The sequence below is a fragment of the Phalacrocorax aristotelis genome, chromosome 10 (genome assembly GCF_949628215.1).
Source record: "Phalacrocorax aristotelis chromosome 10, bGulAri2.1, whole genome shotgun sequence".
Lineage (NCBI taxonomy): Eukaryota > Metazoa > Chordata > Aves > Suliformes > Phalacrocoracidae > Phalacrocorax > Phalacrocorax aristotelis.
In genome coordinates this window covers 7,771,245-7,788,959 of record NC_134285.1, presented here as the reverse complement: position 1 = coordinate 7,788,959, position 17,715 = coordinate 7,771,245, and positions in this window count along the sequence as shown.

The window sequence follows — 17,715 nt, the reverse complement described above, 5'->3', positions numbered from 1 at the left end:
TCTGCAAGCACTTCCCTGCTGTTTGTGCTGCTGGAGTTTAAGGACTCTTCATACCCATATTTTAAAAGCCAAACACTAAATTCAATCAGCAAAAGATTAAGCAGTGCTAGTGCTTTCTGATACTGCTAAAAGAATGTTCATCACATATGAGTTATTTGTGTTTGAATATTGAATCCCAAAGGAGTGGTAGCTATTTTTATTAATTCTGTGGAGATGGAATAAATGGCTGTGAATAGCACAGCAGTGGAACAGGATTGATTACTAAGCTCCACTTTTTTTAAAACCGCCTCAGTTTGCCAAAAGGTCTTGCTGTGGGACTTGTCCAGGTACCCTGTTGCTTTTAAGCCCTAACTCAAACACTGCGCAGAAACAAGGTGGTCTGGAAGGATTTCAGAAGAGCTCTTTGCTGTGTACTGCCTCACATGCTGTTTTCGCTACAGAGACTGCAAGTCCCTCTCCACTGTTTGTGACACAGTTTGTACAAATGGCATCTCATTCTGAGCGCTTGCTCTGCAATCTTAATGGTCCTTTCCAAGAAAGAGCTCTAATAGTTCATTGAAACTGCGTTTAGTCTGCAGGCCCCCTGGAGCTATTATGAATGCAATTAACGTCTGGAGATCAGGACAAAAATGCGAAGGACTCTGTGCTGTATTGACTTAATATATCATAATGGCTCTGTCTGGGCCTGGATGGGCTATTATTTATCCAAGGGGTTTGGTGCACACCACAGTTGCACAGTGCAGCTTTTAGCGTGACTTGAGGTCCTGCAGCGAGGACAGGCTTGCAGTATGCTTGCTAGAACAAAAAATAGGAGCTTGACCCTCGCTAACAGTACCAGAAACTGTGGCTCTGTTTCCCCATAAGCCTTTGTGGGTGAAGTGGTTTTAAAAGCCATGCAAGAGCTCTGTGGGCAAAACTAGCTCATGATGTGTTGCTGGCTCTGTTCATTTGCTGGTCCTGGCTTCCCCAGTCCTTGCTGGCTCCTGGATCCTCATCACGGCCCACAGGGACAGAGATTTCTCATGCTTGTACGTATACTTACAGATACCACGCAGCAGGCAAAGACCCCAGGGTGAGGCAGACCTACTGGCATCTCAGCCTTCCTGCTGGAATGGGCCCAAGATAGTTGTCCAGGATCTCCCTGTAATAATCGGATACCTCCTGAGTGCTTTATCCTGACCTCAGACCCTCCAGATCTGCAGCCGAGATGTACATTTCACTGCTGATGGAGGAGCCATGGGTCATGTGTTTTGATTTCATGCTGGGCAGTAAATGCAGGGCACTTCACAAATTATGATTATTTTCAACTAGTGAAGCCTGATTTCAGTCACGTGTTTTCATGATTTTATGCAATGAACAATAAAGCAAATAGATAAACAAATCTATGTTTTATCTTACAGAATCTCTGAAGTGCCTGAGGCAGTTTCAGGTCCAGTGGCTGAAGTTAAGCTAAATTAAGCACTGTTGAAATGCAGAGTAGGCAGGGAACAGCTTCCCTTCTGAAGTCCTGGCAGTGCAACTGGCTGTGGGAGGGGAAATCCTTTTAAATGTCAGAGAAATCTTTCGCTTTGAAATCTCCATCATCTGTGCTACCTGTTCTTTTAACCCATTTATCCATTCATTCAGCAATGGGATTTCAGTGTCACAGTACGTCTTTCCAGTCCAGTTAGGGTGTCAGATTTCAGATATCAGCTTCTGAGTTCTGCTACTTTTTTTTAGCTGCATTGTTTTTGCTAAGGAAACTGGGGTTAGAGTCACGTAAACTGCAATGTATTCATATATAGTACAAGAACAAGAAATATGAGAGGTTCTTTCAATGAACTGTCTGTTACAAATGACCTGTTTCTGATCACAGTGCTGCTTTTGATATGAAAATGTAGAGGTAACTGAAATATTGATACAGCTGCACATCCAAGAAAAATGAAGAAATCTGAGGTCTTTGGTGCACTTCAGATTTGCACCATTTCAGGATTAAGTGCTAAAAACATCTGTTTATATGGAGATAGAGTGTCATTACAGAAGAAACCTTTTCCATGTAAGTATATGCTTTTTTAATACCACTTCAATGTATTTTCACCTTAGTTATATCATTCTATTCTATATCATCTATATCATACTATTTAGGCAGAACTTCGGGAATTTTTTTCAAGAGTCATGTAACTCCCTGATCCAAACATACCTAAAAATATATTTGTAACGTTCAGCTTAATAACGTGCAACTTCAATCCTAGCATTAAGCTCACCTGTCTCAGAGCTCAGCACATCATAGGTGAGTACAAGCTGACAGTTTTACCTTTCTTGAAGAACCCTTATTTTTCCTTACCAGATACAGACTAAGAGAGGCAGGCTTCCCACGGAAGTTGTGATCAGAAATGGATGTGTCAGCTGTTATTTCCAAACTTGCACGGTTGTAATCACAACTGCTTGTATGTGCCAGAAGAAATTGGAATATTTACAGCTTTTCAGTGCAGCCGGAAGGAAACAATTACAAGTGAAATACAAACATAAAATTGCATATACAAATATATGGAAAAAAAGCACAAATATGTGTGCAGACATGCGTGTTCAGTCTCATCGATAAACAGGATGCCAACAGGAACAAGCAGAAAATGTGTTTGCAAGTAGAAAACATTCCCAAAGAGGCAGAGGGCAACTATGTGAAGGTGAGCCCACTCGGGCGGTTCTGGTTCTGGGCTGGGAGGAAGCTGTATTTACCCTGTGTGCATTGCACTCTTTTTCACTGAGACAGATAAAGCCAGGAAGAAGGTTTTGTGTTGATGGAGAAACACTCCACAGTATTTGCAAACTCTAATAGGAACAAGCTACTCAGAAATGCTACTATGTTCCATCAAAACGATGCTGCAAGTAGGATGAATGAGTTCAAATGGAGACAAAATTTTGCCTTCCAAGGGCACAACATCAGGTGTGGGGGTGATGTCTAGGTTTTGGGACTCCCTGCCACCATCCTTTCTGCAAGTTCACATACCCCTTTCTCTCTTCTTAATCCTGAAATTGTGCTATCAAGTGCATCACAACATGGCCTGACCAAGTCATATTCCTTCACGAGCACAGTAAATACCTGCATTTCTTCTGACAATGCAGAGAGTCTGAATTGTTTAGTTTTACTCCTGCTAGGTTTTCTTTGTGTCTATGTTTCTTGGGAAATCAGTGCTTAAAGAAGCAAACTGTGTATCTCTGACTTACACACAGTTCCAGCTGAACAGCACTAGGCTTCTAGCAGAAGGATTGAAAGAACAAAGAAAAAGGTTCATTTAATTTACCTTGAGGGATAGTTCATTTTTCAAATAAAGACAATTTGAAAAGCACAAAGCGCTATGCCAATATCTTAGTCACTCTCAAAAATAAAATTTAGTCTTTCTCGGTAGGAAAATAAATGTCAATGCTATGTACATTTGCATCCAGCAGAAGTTCTGCAGCTAATTTTGTAGTAATTGATATGTTGTTATATTGCTTTAATATGAGTGTTGAAGCATTAAACATTCAGGTCCAGGCCAGACTTGGACTAACACCAAAGCGGTCATTTGCCACGTACCTAGCAGGCTGACCAGTACACAACAATAATCTGAGCTGGCACAGAACGTAAAGATTGATGTCCACTGGTGGCCTGAATACAGTTTGGAATATTCTGGGCCAGAAATACTAACTTACACAGGGCTGCTTAATGAAACCAAGAACTTATCTGGACGATATGAAACCGTACATCACATTCAAAAAGAAGCTTGCCTCCAACCAGGAGGCCATTAAGTAGCTGATAAATGGATGTTTCTATGAGTAGAATTTCAGGATGCTAAATTCAAACAACAGCCTTTTTTTGAGTGGTGCTGATAAGTGACTTTATTATGTATGGAAGTGACTGTGCGAGTAACTTTATGAGAAAGTTGTGTAACGGGTTATCTAGAAGGACATGTCTAGATAGGCCTCATTCAGACATGTGATAACTTCTTTTTAAACACAGAACCACACCGTCAGCTAGGGTATAGAGGGTTGTTTTCACTGTCTGTCCTAATACCCATCCACTGGACATTGCTGTTGTTGTGCCGCAAGGATGCACAGTAGGTGGTACAGCTGTGGCCACAACTCCAGGAATCACTCTGTCTAAAATGAGCCAGCAACAGTACTACTGGCATGACTCAAAAGACATTATAGATACCAAAAATGCAACAGAAAAAGAGAAGAGTGTTTGCTGTTCTGGATAACACCTATTCAGACATTTTTACATTTAAGCCAACCGCTAGTTATTACAATGACTCTTTCAAGTATAGAAACTGCCTGCTCTGCATAGGCCTTCCCAAACTGGTGGTCCTGGGTACTGCTGCTGTAGCAGCTGGTCAGAACATACCGTGTATGTGCACTGCTCCTTTAGTGGTCCTTTATTGGTGTGCTCTGTACCTGTTACCTGGTTGTGCAATGCAGTCTGTGTCTGTAGCATTTGCTCTGTCCTTATGGCTCCTACAAGGCAATTCACTTGTTTATTTCTGCTTGTACTGCTGGGAATGAGGACTAATTGCTATCAGAGGATCTCGTTACTCCTTCTATAACACATCAGCTGGACATCCCAGACTCCATTACCTAGTGAAACCACCTGCTGATGAACTAATCCTTTTATGTTAACAAGATAGCTTCATAGCGACACTCCTACTGCAATTACAGCGACAGGCTTGGCGTGTTTAATGTTGGGATCAAAACAGCGCTGGGCCACTTGCTGAAGTCTTTGCTCAAGCAAGCACAAAATGAAGGACAGTGAGGTATTTTCACTGCAGGACAGAGAAAGACAGGGGAAAGCATGCTTTGGACACAGGAGGCTGCCTGGGCCCAGCTAGGCTTGGTGGAGTGGGTTTGCCAGATGCCACTCAAGGAACTTCCACTTGGCTCCTGCTCTGAACTGATCCTGGGAGGAGGCTCTTTCTCCCCCCAGACTCCAGGCGAGACTTCCATGCCCCAAAAGCTTTGGGAACATTTCTTGTGATCTCTGGCTTCAGCAACAGGGACTTTGTAGCTAAAAAATTATATCCATGGAGCCCTCCCTGAAACCTGGACCAGCATAAGGATGGCCCACGGGGTTTTATTTCACTTGAAATGTGCTCTTCACCAATTCATGTAGTTTCCCTTTGACTTAGCAGATCCTCTTCAGCTTTCTGCAGCAAGCAGGTGTTTCTCCATATTTCCAGTGTGTGAATGTAAAGAAATTCTAAAATAATTTGTCATGTTATAAATAAGTTATACAAGCTGTCACTGCAAATCTGTCACCATGCAGACAGGTGCAAACATGCACAGTATGCAGAAAAAGACACCGAGACCAAGATCAGAATAAAGGCCATCTAAAAGCAATTACATTTCCAGGTATTAGGCAAATAGAATTATTTAAATTGCTAGTCAAAAACAGTTGATAAAATAGATAATTAAAAAAGATTGACCTGAAAGCTGATTTTAAATTCTTCTGTAACATGCACATAACTCATATAATTGCTCTGTCATGACCCAGCCTCCATTAAAAGGAAATTTCACCTAGGAAAAAAATTAGATATGCAGCACACCGTGATTAAAATAAATACATATTCTCTAGAATGCTGGAAGTGATGTGAGGCACTGTATGAAAAAGTGGGAATGAATTAGCCCTGCACTGCAAACTGTAGTGTGGTCAGTGGTTTTAATAAATCACACTCAAGAGGCCTTGAAATAGAAAATATGACAATGCATTAGACCACAGAAATAGTAGATGACCTATTGTATGTAGATATATAAAAATTAAGCCACAAAAAGACTGAAAAAGGTCATAGAATCATAAAATCATTTAGGTTAGAAAAGACCCTCAAGTTCATGGAGTCTAACCATTAACCTAACACCGCCAAGTCTATCACTAAAGTGTGTCCCTAAGCACCACATTTACAAGTCCTTTAAATACCTCTAGGGATGGTGACTCCACCACTTCTCTGGGGAGCCTGTTCCAGCACTTGACAACCCTTTTGGTGAAAATTCTTTTCTTAATATCCAGTCTGTCCAAGATAATGTAGACACTGAGATAGTGGGGAAGTTTGTTTTTCTTATTTGGATTGCAGTGGCTCCTAAATAACTGTCATGCCCTGAGCACATAGCTTGAGATATAGCTGCTGCTGTGGGGAGATTGCATTTACACTAGACTAGAAAATAAGCAGACAGTAGAGGATCAGGAATTGTGGCACAGGCAGATTAAAAACCAGATCTCCAAATATATTTAGTGCATCTTGATGAGCGAGATGGAAACCTTGGAGGAGTCTCAGATGCCCTTTGTGACCTGCAGAGGTCACATGAGTCTGACACAAAGATGAAAAGCAAATGTGGAGACCTGAGGCCAAATTTGCGTCCTTAGTGCTGGGAGGCTGGTGGGCATGTGGCCACCTGCCTGAGCTGGACATATCTGATATCCATAGTAACTGCTGGAGAAAAGCAGCTCTTTGGCTTGCTTTGCAGTTGACACCCCTCTCTGTGGCATGTGTATGGCTCACAAATATGGTGTGTTTGTGCAATGCCGTCACAGAAGAAAAAAATCTCACAGTACCTCTCTTGTGAGATGTTGGTTCTGAGTTAGCTTTTAATGGCTTGCTGCTCAGCTGGAGTAAAGAAACTTAACTGTTGTGACAGTGAAACTATGGCAGATTTTACCCAGTTCTATTGCTTCTGAACTTCTCAGTCATGGTTGATTCTTTCCATACCTATGGCCAAATATAAGCATTGGCAACAACACCATGAAATAAAAAAGAAATAGATTTTGATCTATAGCCATCCACACATAAGCAATTCAGAGAAACAGGTTGAAGAGATGGATAGCACCAAAGGACATTTTTTGAAGAAAATCTTCTAAGACTTTGGTTTTAATAACATGTAGCTCTGCCAGTCTCATTGCAGAAACATGAGAGCACCCACTTTCAATTTAAAGTGCTCTCCTCCACACATAGTACTTCTCTGAACCTGTCACTGCTCAGGAGGCTCTTTCTCAGGCAGTCTGCATTTTAAATCAAGCAGTTATGACAGTTTTCACTGCTAAAGGGGACAAATTAGTGAAAGCAGCATATATAGAAACTTGGTTACGATAACTGCTAAACAACAGTAACCAGGTTTCCTGGGAAATAACTAACTGGCTTACATTTTTCAGTGACCATCAATAGAAAAAGGAATGTCGTGCAGGACTAAAACAGCTCACTAGCTTTGGTGCCTAAAGTAATGAGTTACAAAATGGCACAGACTGAGATCATTAATTCTGGCTTTATTGACAAGTTTGAAAGCCCCGGGTAGACCTTCGTTAGAAATTCAGCTGAGAGTGCAATCTGATCCTGCGTCTATAATATTCCTGAAGCCCTCTGCAATTTTAGATATGTTTGTTTTCCATGATGTCTCTGAGACAGGGTCGTGTGGGGAGTCCCATTTTTGAGGACGGGTTGTTGAAGCTCAGGGGTAGCTATGGTGAATTATGGCTTGAAACCAAATTTTCACCACCTCACCTGCATGTCCCTTCTTTTCCCTTTGCAGAAAACTGGACTTGCAGACTGGATACTGCTGGTTTTGTATTGCAGGTTTTTCACACAAGTTCAGGCACAGTCTGTGACTTATCGAGTGGCAGTAGAATGGAGTGGTTAGGAAGGAGCTATTTTACTAATCTGCTTTCAGAGTCCAATTTTCACATCTGAGTCTTATGATAGGAGATCAAAGTCCCTCATTAGGGTACTGAGTCCAGTATTTAATATACTTAATGCCCACTTTATATACTCACAAGATAGCCTGGTTTCCACATAAAACAACATCCAAGCTCCTTTTGACACTTAATGAAGGGACAGAATGGGTGTTTTTAAGACCTCATTTTCTATGCTGTTACATGGTGGTGAAGCAGGACTGACTTCAGTAGTTATACTGCCATACAATCAGCCTGTCAAAAGCAGGCTCAATCTCCTGTGCTTTACATGAGGGGCTACAGGAGTATCCTTATTAATTCATCTGTCTTTCAAAAACTATCCTGTGATATCCTGCAGTATTGTTTTTGAAACATCCTGGACTTGTGGAATGTCAAAACTTAGGATATGAGTGCACGCTCTTACTCTGTAAGTTGTATTGGAACTGATTAACCTATCAATCTCTATTATTCAGCTACTAGAAACGAGACTCATACTTCTCCTGGGGATTTACCTGGAGTGTGATCAAAAGGAAACTCCTTTCTCCCTTCCCTGCATGGAGGTTCAAAATTTCTTTGGACTAGTGATGTTAAAAATAAATAAATATATGAAGTGACCTGAATGACCTGACCAATTCCCTTGTGATTAAGGCGGGAAGCATTTGAAACATGAAAAGTTGCACCCATGTTCAAATGAGAGAGGTCCTAATTAATTATTTAGAACAGCCAAAAGCTCATAAAAAATTTAACCGAGATTTATTTCTCCATGATTGTGCAGGCACCACAATGTTCACAAATGGAGTCTTTAACTCTGTTAAATGAAACTCTCGAGTTTTCACCTCCCAGCTCGCCAGGCTGGCTCAGTGGGACCAACGCATCCTTTTCTCCCATCTCCCCTGTTCTCCAAGCACCTACAGAAAACTGCCTTTGTCAGTGATGCACATTAGTAGGGTGGATTTAAATAGCGTACCCAGGCAAATAAATTTGCATTTGACCTATTACTGCAGGGGTTTGTCCATGCTGGCCCACAGCAGACTGTAGCTGCAGCTTTTCAAGGCTATAACTATTCAGCCCTGGTAGATGATATCAAATACATGCCAGCCTGCAGCAGAGCCCCACTCCTCTTCCATCTGCTGGCTGGTGTGACTATGAGCCCTGGGCCTGGCAGAGCTGGTAAGGGAATGGAAGGGAAAGGAGGGGAGGGGAGAGTTGGGAGGGGAGGGGAGGGGAGGGGCATGGCCTGCCTTCCCACTACCCTGCTGGGCAGTTAGTGCCCAAATTCCCTCCCCTTGTATCACTTGTGGGAATATAAACGTTCTTGGTGAAAATGGGGAGAGGATTTTACAGGTCCAGAATAAGACCCAGAGGTGGTGATAGTTCCTTGGATTTCAATCCATCCATTCATCCACCTGTCCATCCATCCATCCATCCATCCATCCATCCATCCATCATACTGGGATAGGTGATGCACTGAAAGGCAGCTCTTTTTTCACTCCATTTCTCTTCTTGGGACTGTACTTTTTTGTTTTCTTCCATTGACCCTCAATTTCCAGACCTGAGAAGTCAGAGCTTTGCAGCACACAGACTATTTAAAATTCCCCGGTGCCTGAAGCTTCTCTGTCCAGGGGTGGTCATAGCTGCAGGACAGGCTTTGCAGCCAGGCCCCCTGCCATTGCTGATGAGCCGCAGGTACCCACAGACCCTTTAAATAACCAGTGCTGGAAACTAGGAGCTGTTTTTAAGCAATTTAGTTCAGATCTCACCAATTTTGTGCACACTGCCTCAGAGCTAGGTCTAGGTCATTGCCCTTTTCTTTGAAGTCCATTGCATTTGTGATTTTCTTTGATCATTGCTGTGGAAAAGACTGAAATGTTTTTCTCATAGGTTTGTATGCAGACAGGCATAAGAGGAATGAGAGCTTCAGTAAAGGTGAAACATCTGACCTTATCTTGACTTGGTTAGGATTAAAGTAACATTAAATAGGACAAACCTACCCATTTTTAAAAAAGTAAAAAAGGAACTACAGGTCAGTCTGTCTTACCTCTGTGCTCAGCAAGATCATGGAGCAGATCGTCCTGGAAACCACGCTAAGGCACATGGAAAATAAGAAGGTGATTGGTGACAGCCAAAATGGCTTCACTAAGGGCAAATTATGACAGCGTTGGTGGGTGAGGGAAGAGCAACTGACGTCATCTACCTGGACTCATGCAAAGCATTTGACACTGTCCTGCATGACATCCTTGCCTCTAAATGGGAGAGACACGGATTCAATAGATGCAGCACTCAGTGGATAAGGAATTGGCTGGATGGATGCACTCAAGAGAGTTGCAGTCAACAGCTCTATGTCCAAGTGGAGACCAGTGACGAGTGGTGTTCCTCACTGGGACCAGCGCTAACGTCTTCGTCAGAGACACGGACAGTGGGACTGAGCAGCAAGTTGGCAGACAACACCAAGCCGTGTGGTGCGGCCAGCGTGCTGGAGGGAAGGGACGCCATCCAGAGGGGCCTTGACAGGCTTGAGAGGTAGGCCCATGTGGACCTCATGAAGTTCAACGAGGCCAAGTGCAAGGTCCTGCACATGGGTCAGGGCAATCCCAAGCACAAATACAGGCTGGGGGGAACATGGATTAAGAGCAGCCCTGAGAGGGAAGACTTAGGGGTGTTTGATGAGAAACTTAACATGACTCGGCAATGTGCACTTGCTGCCCAGAAAGTCAACTGTATCCTGGGCTGCATCAAAAGAAGCATGGCCAGCAGGTCGAGGGAGGTGATTCTGCTGCTCTTCTCTGCGCTCATGAGACCCCACCTGGAATACTGCGTTCAGCGCTGCAGCCCCCAACATACAAAGTACATGGACTTGTTGGAGTGAGTCCAGAGGAGGGCCACGAAGATGATCTGAGGGCTGGAGCACCTCTCCTATGAGGACAGGCTGAGAGAGTTGGGTTTGTTCAGCCTGGAGAAGAGAAGGCTGCGGGGAGACCTTATTGCAGCCTTCCAGTGCCTGAAGGGGGCCTACGGGAAAGCTGGAGAGGGACTTTTTACGAGGGACATGGGGTAACGGCTTTAACCTGAAAGAGGGTAGCTTCAGCTTAGATATAAAGAAGAAATTCTTCACTCTGAGGGTGGTGAGGCACTGGTGCAGGTTGCCCAGAGAAGTTGTGGATGCCCCATCCCTAGAAGTGTTCAAAGCCAGGTTAGATGGGGTTTTGAGCAACCTGGTCTAGTGGAAGGTGTCCCTGCCCATGGCAGGGGGTTGGAACTAGGTGATCTTTAAGGTTCCTTCCAACCTAAACCATTCTATGAAAATTATGTACTAACTACCTTGACACACTAATGAGGAGGGAGTAATATTATTATTCTACTTCTACCAATATGGTCAATACATTAAATGACTGTGAAAGAGCTTTGCCAGTAAGCTTAGCAAGCATGCAGGGATCTGAAAATGCCAGAGTGTACCTTAGGATTTTTAAGGCATTTACTTCTTTCACTGAGTTTCCAATGGTGGCACTTGATAACTAATATCTCAAAAAGGAAAAAAGGTCCCTGAAAAAAAAAAACCACGAAAAAACGGAACCGTTCTTTTCCCAGCATCTCTGAGCAGAAAGGGGGAAACCGGGTTTCCTGGAGAAGCTTTAGTCACACTGCATTCTCTCCAGTTTCTAGAGCTTCCCAGAACTGCTCTTGCGCACTGAGCCACAGGAGAGAAAGAAACAACCCTCTGCCCCATTTTCCTGTGCTGGTTTGGCCAATTTTTAGTCTACATGGCCTCACTATAAAAACTTAAGAAACAGATCTCTGAGTCATTGCATATAGTTATTGCAAAAGCAATTCAAAGCTCAGAGGTGATCAACCAGGGAAACAATGCTAGGAATAATGCAGAAAGTGCTGAAGAATAAAATAATGGCATTTCTTAATTTTGGTTATATCAATCTGTGGCGTACCAGCTCGCAAGCACCACGTGTGAGCATCTTCTCTGAAAAAGGCTAAAAGGGAACAAGACAGGCTGGAGATAAAGAAAACAAGGGCGGGGTCTGGAAGAACGAAATGGTCCATAAAAGGTGAGCTGAATGAACATCAGACCCATTGGTGGCAAAGGATACCCTACAGGGGTTTCAAATCATAAATAATATTGAGAACATAAGCAGGGGACAATTATTCATCCTTTCTCACAATACATGAAATACTTTTTATACTGAATAGACTTTTGGTAAATAGCTAAAACAAACCCCCAAAATCAAGCTGAATATTTTAATGCTTTGTAAGTGCTAGCTAGGGAAAGAAACTGTACAAGGCTTGCATTTGAAGTATTACTGTATATTTGGATTCATTTGGCTCAGTTCATGATATAATGGAGCATAACTGATGTAACTTAGCTTGATGTGTCTCCTTGTTACACATACTGGAACAATATCTGCAGAAACATTTGAAATTACACATTTTTTTCCAGCCATCTATTTTAAGGATCAGTAACTTCAAACAAGCAAAGCACTTAGGCATATTTTAAAGGCTTATTTCCTGCAATTATGCATAGGTCATGACTTAATCGTCATCAGAAAGTACATACTTCAGGATCCTGATTACAGGAGGGGGCAGTGAAGGAAGGACGTAGGAAGAAAAGGAAAAGTATTAGAGTTTTCAGAAAGAGCTCAGAGATCTTGTACCCAACTAGTAAATCTTTGATGCTAATTTAGAAGACAGATGATTTTCTAAAATTCTGAAGGAGAGACCCCAAGAGGCAAAACAAAGTTGATGATTCAAAATAGCTGTTAGGAGAATTTATGTCACTGCTCAGCACTGCGTGTCCATGTGTGACACAAAGGACAGGCTTTGGAAGAACCAGCTGTCCTAGCAGGGAACAGGCAGCCTAATGGGAGGAGCAGCTAAATCCAATGTATCTTACTGAATTACTGAATTTCTTAGTACTTTGTAATAAGGTTTCTAAGAGAAAGGCAGGCCTATGAATTATTTCTGAGTGAGAAAGAGTAGGCGGCTTTGCTTGGCCATATGCACAGCTTCTCTCAAATGAGATGGGCTGGCGAAAGGATCCCAGTGTTTTACTGGAGAGAGGTGCAAATACAACAGCTTTCTGCAGCAGATAAGAACTGGGCCACTTTTAATAAGTTAAGCAAATAATTACCTGTGAATAAATTACTCAGGAGGAAAAATGCTAAATATATTTATTAATAGATACCATATGTTTTTGCAGCTTTTTAACAGAAGGCTCATAAGAGGACACAGCTACATTCAAGAGTCACACACACTTTCTGCATATACTTCATACACTCACCACTTAATAGCCAGAATCCTCATTTAGTGGAAAATTTAAAAACTTACAACCATCCCTTCATGCTCTGTGAATATATAGTCAAAATCTGTTTATTCCTATCAATCGCACCTAGATGAAATGTCCAATATCCAAATTTCTTATGTAATTTAATTTAAGAAATTTGGATATTTGACAGTTGAACAGGAGGTATTTGTATTTTTTAAAAAATAAGAAACGGAATTTCCTATGCACCTCAATTTCCTTTACTTTCACACATCATTGAAATGCCAACATTTCTGGAGTATAGGATTTTTGAAGATAGTCTGTTATTACAAATTAATATTATTCTTGCTTTTAAGAATTCTTCCAAATGGCCTGAGACAGGCGATCATGCTCATTATTGGAAGCGCTCCCCTCTCTCTCCACACCTTCCTGTTTAAAGACTTTGCCAACTGATGTGATTTACAGAAGCCTCCAGGCTGCTCTCATTTGTGCTAATAGAGGGACCTTGAGCTGACTGGGCACAAAATGAAGGGAGCACAAATCATGACACTGTTCACTTTCGTTCCCACCCTTTATACTCCAGCCATTGTCCATTATCTCCTTAGGGATTACTCCAGAAACTGGGTTATAATTGTCCTCCTCCTTCACATTTTACCTGATGCCTGGCAATGTCCAGAGCAATGCCCAGGGGTTTCAGCTGCACAGGCGTAGGCTCTGGCTAATTGGCTCTGGTTCAGATATATGAAGTGTGTCAAGCAGAGGCAGGATTTTAAGCTCTAGTTAATCAGCCCAGTGATTCAAATTTTGATTTGAGCTTGAGTTTATGTGCAAGAGAGGATTCTGCTTCTGGAGGAATTCTAGCCTTTCTGCACCCCAAGTACACCAGTTATCGGAGATGCTACAAGACAATGGCCTGAGCAACAGCAGTAATAACAGATTAAGAAGGATAAATTTTTCCTAATGATGTAAAATTAAGAGAAGATTTTAGGAGACATTTCAGCTGAGTAGCTGCGTGATGAGTAACCAAGCAGTTGCAATGACCATAAGATGGGAACGGAATTGCGCTTGCTGCGCTGCACTGAGAGCAATTGGCCTTATGTGCATTTCTGCATGTGCTGAGCTCTGTGCTGCTTTGGCTGCTCCTCCAGCACTACCTGAACTGTCTAGATTTAATCCCTGGTGAAAGCTTTTGTGACCCACGTATGATGCCACAACTATGGCACAGTTATTTCTACAGCAAATCGCGCAGGAAATACTTGGGATCTTTTCTCTCAGAGCGTTATTGTCTGGTTTGCCCCATTAAGCAGTGCAAGAGGCTGTGTAGGTACCTGGATGCTGTTACGGTGCGCTATGCTCTGAACTGTAGCATGATATATGTCCAAGTGCAGTGACTGAGTCTTGCCTCACAGGGCAGCTGGTAATTGTCAAGGGTGCTTTCAAGCATTCTGTAAGTGGAGGAAAAGCCAAAAAGGCCAGGCTGCACATTTTGTAAAACTGATCTGTAAATTCCAAATTAAAATATTTTGGTTTTTAAACTCCAGTTTAATCTCACTACTGTGAAAAGCCTGTTTCTCCCTACCTGTTACACTCAGAAGCGCTTCTGCAGATGAAAACCAACTTTCTATTCTGCAACCTCCCACAGACATATGGATGCACATTATGTCCCATGTTTAATTGCCTTTCAAAACTGTCTTATCTTGGCACAAACTTGTCATTGGTTTATCTCTGCTCAGGATAAATGCATACCTAATCTTATTACTGGATGCACTCAGAGCAGGCAATCTCATTAATAGCCACCCTTAAGGGATTTTTATCCATGGATCAATTTCATAAGTGGAACACAGCTACATAATATATAAATATACCCCTTCAATGGCACAGCCGTTCTCACGCTGTTCTCATGCTGTTCAGTCTTGCACATCTCATGGAAAAAATAAAAAGAAGCCAGAAAGAAAGAATGTCTTTCTAAATCAGAGATTCTTCTTGGAAGCTTGTTAGGGTTTCACATCACACCACAGGCTTACAAGCTTGATTTCATGATTGTTACTGGATATGAGAGTTCTATCGTTTTTAGCCTTGACAGTCGCTAAGAATGGTTTTCGCTATTCTTAGTGGCAACGTGTTGAATTCTGTACGCTCTTTGTTGTAGTATGTAGAATTCTATAATGGGAAAAACCTAACTTGTTAGCTACATATCATTTTCAAAAGCAGCAGGAGCTATATAGCTTTAAAGAGTTATGTTATGTTCATTTATTCAGTGACTGCAAAATACCCTACTATGAGTGTAATAGCTTAAAGGCTTCCTAATCAGCTTTACTTCATCATTAAATAATTATGCTTTGTGTATCTGAACTACACTTTTGTCACATCTCATATATAGGATAGTTAGTGAAGATGAGTCATTACTGAGGCTGAGTGAACCATTCATAATTAAACCTGTACCAGAAAACTGCCTGGTTTTGAGCTGGGTGAAGCTTTCAATGGGTCTGGGCTAAGTTTCCAACAAGGTTTGATTCCATTATATCCAGGTCCCAGCAAAATAAAAATTACGTGCACTGCACAGACCCAAGCCACAGGAAGCATTACTGAGGTTTGGTGGCCTCTCACCTTGTCCACCTCCATTAAGATCATTACAGCTCTGATCAAAAGGGGTCAATTTTCCTTCTCCCTCCCACTCTGCAGGTGCACAGTGAGGATGGGCACTGCTGAGTTTTTTGGAATATGTGCATGAGAAATTAGTGAGAAAGTATTTTACCATGTTACCCATTTGTAGCTGCAAGCCATGCAACTACACACAAGGTTTTTCACAATGACGCCACTGGGCATTGCTATCCAGCTAGGCAAAAGGAGAGAGAAATTGCTGTTATAATTCAAAAAGTGAATAGTGGTATTAGTGATAAGGATGATAAATTAAAAAATAGCCGAAGTGTACATTTACTCTGTTTGATTATCAATAGATCCCAAATCACTCAAAAAACCACATACCCTCACCAGCTGCCCATAGTCACCTTACCCAAGGTTGCCAGCAGCAAAACATTCTGTCTCTGCTGGTGTGATGGGAAATAGGCTGCAATGAAAATAGAGCTATTCGTGGATGTGTGCTGTCACTGCAGTTAACATGGGACTTGGCTGCTGCAGAGGCGTAGGACAGGCCACACTGCACTCACTCAAGAGGCGGTTCTTGCAAGGAACTGAAATGTTGAGGCATGCAGCTGCCAGGCAGTCAGATGTGGAGCAGGGAACACATCGGCTTGGGTGGGAAAACTGAAGCCCAGCATACATCAGGTTGTCTGAGGCTGTTTGGATCAGTCTTTGTTGTTGGAGAGCTGGTGTGCAACATTGCAAGTGCTACTGGGGCCAAGAATGGGAAAATAAAATGGCCTCATATTAGCAATAAGACACTCCATTTGCATTGTGAGGGCAATTCACCATCACACCTGCTTCCCTAAGGGCATGATGGATTATCTGCTGCTTGGAGGCTTCAAATCAAATCTTTCCAAAACACAGCTACATTACAAATAAAATAGCTAACTAAAGGTGGAAGGGTTAGCAGGGCAACCAATTGATAGGGTGATTTCTTTGGAGCTTGCCATTCAATTGCTTCATTTATATTTAATTAAGCACGAAATTATGTTTATAATTGTATTAGACAACTGTGTGAGAGATATTAGCTCATAAGCCCAGACTGAATTAAAACAATTATTAATTAATTATTATGGGGTTTTTTAATTTTTAATGAAATTATGCTCCTGAATTCAAAGTGCTAGTGAAAGTATATTATTTTAAGTCATAAAATCCTCACTCTGATTGGCTGCTGTGTAACTGAAAGACTAGGAGTAGGTGTTATTTAATGCAAACACCGTATCATCCAAGAATGCACCTTTGCATAATCAATATGGAGAAAAGAGAATCCATACTCCAAAAGAGACAAGAGAACAAATCCTGTCTGAGGGTTGTGCTACAAGGAGGTGGTGCACCAGTGATGGCCAGGCAGCGTAGAGGGAAACCAGTGATGGGCAGGTGGAAAATGTAAGAGGAGCTTTAAAAAAACCGGTGTGTTGCTGTGCTAGAAGCAACATAAGCGGCCAGCCGGCAGCCAACCCTTCTTGCTGGGACCCAGCCTCACCCACAAGCCCCTGCATGGTGGAAAGGGAGCGACAGCTTGAAGCAAAATGAGCCTTTCTCTGTAGTGTGTCTATACTCAGAAATCAGAGCTTCGAGGACTTTTTCATCTAAAGTCTACCAGGACTATAGCTCCCTATTATACTTTTCAACTTCATCCTGCGTTGCTAATACATATGCAAAAATCTCTTAGACTTCAAAAGGACGTATTCACCTGGTGTAAGGATATTTCCTGAGGTGTTGCAGACACCAACAACTTTCATAAAAAACGCTCAAAACTTCAAGCTAGTGCTGGTGGCTATTCACCTTCACATATTTTTCTATTGCTTTCCAGCTCTCACACTTATTCTGCTAATGATTAAGGATCTCAAGCACTTTGAAACAAAGCTTTTCACCTTTAGATACTTTTTCAATCTGTGTGAGAAAAACAGGCTCCTCACTGGCATTTATCTTACAACGTGCTCTCTGCCACCCCGACCAAAAATATTTTGAAACATGTTCCTTTTCATCTCGGAGCTTTGTGACTGTCAGGCAATCCAACTTCTGTTTGTTTTTTTTTTTTAAAGGCTGTTTTTTTGGCTTCTCCTTTTCTACTTTCTTTTCCTTTGTGTGAAGCTGACCGCATGGTTTCATTCACTGAAACAGCCGATTGCAAAATTAGACA